This window comes from Oreochromis niloticus, unplaced genomic scaffold (genome assembly GCF_001858045.2).
Source record: "Oreochromis niloticus isolate F11D_XX unplaced genomic scaffold, O_niloticus_UMD_NMBU tig00007817_pilon, whole genome shotgun sequence".
Classification (NCBI taxonomy): domain Eukaryota; kingdom Metazoa; phylum Chordata; class Actinopteri; order Cichliformes; family Cichlidae; genus Oreochromis; species Oreochromis niloticus.
The window spans coordinates 36,588-39,389 of NW_020328783.1; the positions used below are offsets into that span (position 1 = coordinate 36,588).

The window sequence follows — 2,802 nt, forward strand, 5'->3', positions numbered from 1 at the left end:
ACTAACTGAACGTCTTCATCTTCAGGAGGTTTGAGTGGTTTAAGGTGGTCAGATCCTTTGACTCTCTCGTTGACTCTTGTCAGCTCCTTTGTGATGGTTGACTGAGGGAAAAGGTGCTGGTATTTATACTCATTTGCTCCACTGCTGCCTCGTCACTCAGAGTACAGAAACTACTGTCGGAACATGCTTGCATCAATAGGACTGGGGAAACCCATATATTTAAACATCCGAAGAAAAGGTCAAAGTTCATGCCGACTGAGAAAAGTACAGATTTCTCATTCCTCAGGAATTCCCATTCCCAGAATTTCATAGCATAGGAAAATAAGGAATTTTGCAATGTTCCTGAAATCAGGTAGAGTAAGAGCTGTGAGTGACGAGGCAGCAGGGGCCCAAATCAGTATAAATATCAGCACTTCTGCACACATTTACCATCAGACAGAAGGACTCAGCTCACAACAATCATCCAGACCAGGAGAAAGAGTCAAACTTGAGCCTCTCAAAGCCTCCTAAGATGAAGACGTTCAGTGTTGCAGTTGCAGTGGCCGTCGTGCTCACATTCATCTGTGTTCAGCAGAGCTCTGCTGTCCCAGTCACTGAAGTAAGAACTTGACTTTAACCAAGTGTATTAGCTTACAAGCTGCAAATGTTTGTTTCAGTGCTACAATGTGGTTTCTACTGCACTCAATTCATTAGCAGGAGCAGGAGCTGGAGGAGCCAATGAGCATGGACTATCCAGCAGCAGCACATGAGGAGGCATCAGTGGACTCATGGAAGGTAAGTAACACTAACTGAATGAATGTGGCCAAATTACTTCAGCTAAATGAAAGTGTTTGTTAGAGCAGGTGAAAATAAAGAGCAGTGATGCTGCTGCAGATGAACTCTGTGCTCATTAGGGCTGCACGATTTTGCATAAAATGAGAATCACGATTTTTTGCCTAGAATTGAGATCACGATTCTCTCACGATTTTCTTTTCCAATATAAATATTTATTGCACTTATTAACTGCACATCAACTTCGTAACAGTTGAAACTGAACATAAAAACAATAAATAAAAATAAAAACAATAAATGCCTCACATTTTGTGGTTGCCGCAAAATGTTGTACTGCTTGAAATTCGGTCTCCACCGTTGCTCGACACTGTGTGTATAGAGCAGGTAGTGCAACAATAGAAAAATAGTTGCGGGACGGCACTGTGTAGCGTTTGTCTAGGGTGTTGATCATTTTCCTAAATCCCTCGTTCTGCAGTGTTGATATATCTTTGGTCAGGTGATAAGTAATAGCCTCCGTAATTCTTTGAGCCTGCGGGAGTTTGACGTGTATAGGGAAGCGCTGTATAAGATTCCCGTTATTGATGTTTGGGTGGTTGACCGGCATAAATTTTCTCTTGTTACTTTCTCGTCATCCCTGACGTGTTCTCCGATGTTTTTTCCTGCCAATTGAGCATCACGGCACAGCTTCTGTATCATGGTATAAGGCTCCGCCCATGTCATTTGTTGAGCAGGAAGGGTGAGCGCTTGTTTTCATGCAGATTACGTCCCGGATCAAAATGCGGTACAATCGTCGTCGTCTTTTTTTTTTTTTTTTTTTTAAATCGTTGTCATTGGAAATGAGATCGCACATAAGTATGAATCGAGATCGCGATTTTCTAACGATTAATCGTGCAGCCCTAGTGCTCATGTCTCTTGTGTTTCCCACAGATGCTGTATAACAGCAGACACAAGCGTGGCATCAAGTGTCGCTTTGCTGTGGCTGCTGCACCCCCGTATCTGTGGAGTTTGCTGCAGGTTCTGAGGATTCCTGCTCCACAACCACTCAGTATTAACAACTGTATGTCACAGACTATGTGTGAGATTATACTGTTTTAGTCACATTGTGTCCTCAGTTACTGCCTCAACTACATGCTTGTATTACACAGTTTATCACAATAAACTTTATGGTCATTTAGATATAATGTGCAGGTGGTTACATATGGTTAAAATGATTCAAATGCAGTAAGTATACACGTTTTTCATATAAATATAGTCCATAACTTGATTTGGTCTGTAGCCCACATAATTAAACACTTTAGTGACAAAACATGTGAGTTTGATGTTATGTACTGTATAGCCTGTATAATAAATAAATATGTAGCCCAATAAGTATAAAATCCAGAAAGCTACACAACATGGGGCAGTTCATTTACAAACACAGGTCTAACTTGAGTTTCACACAGTTTTTTGTTAGAAAATAATCAAATTGTTAAATGCTTATGTAACACCCGTCCCACGTTCTATTGAGAGGGGCCCTGGGTTCCTGTTGTACTTTCCTACTGATACCCCTTTTTAATGCTTATGGTACAAAATATGCAATAAAACTACACTATATGGAAAGAAATCACACACAAGCAGGTCAATTATAAAGTTAACTCCACTTTAGTGAATGATTAATTAATAACACAAAAGAAAATAAGTAAATCAATAAAGTTTGTTAAACAATGTATGGTATCTACTTCAACAGAAACAAAATCATCAAATAATATTGTGGGCCCACACGCACTCTCACCAACACACACACCTCAAGTGCTACAGTCTTTCTGCTAGCAAACCCCTCGTTGCAGGCCTGAGTCGTGGCTCGGGTGCGTTGGGACCTAAAACAATATGGTCACTTCACTTGTTGCCAAGCAGTAAATAAAAAGCACGTGCAAACAGTACTCACACCTCCAGGCAGTTCAAGGGGATAACAGGGGAAACTGGGTCAGGCTACCAGCAGGCCGCGCGGCAGCACTCAGTCGTCCTCTCCACGTGCTCCACGTGAACACATAA

General features: G+C 41.4%; 1 pseudogene; it reads left to right on the forward strand.

The window, feature by feature from the left end:
- Nucleotides 1–329: 329 nt before the first annotated feature.
- On the forward strand, nucleotides 330–1,792 carry LOC109200933 (hepcidin-like; annotated as a pseudogene).
- The last annotated feature ends 1,010 nt before the right edge of the window (nucleotides 1,793–2,802 follow it).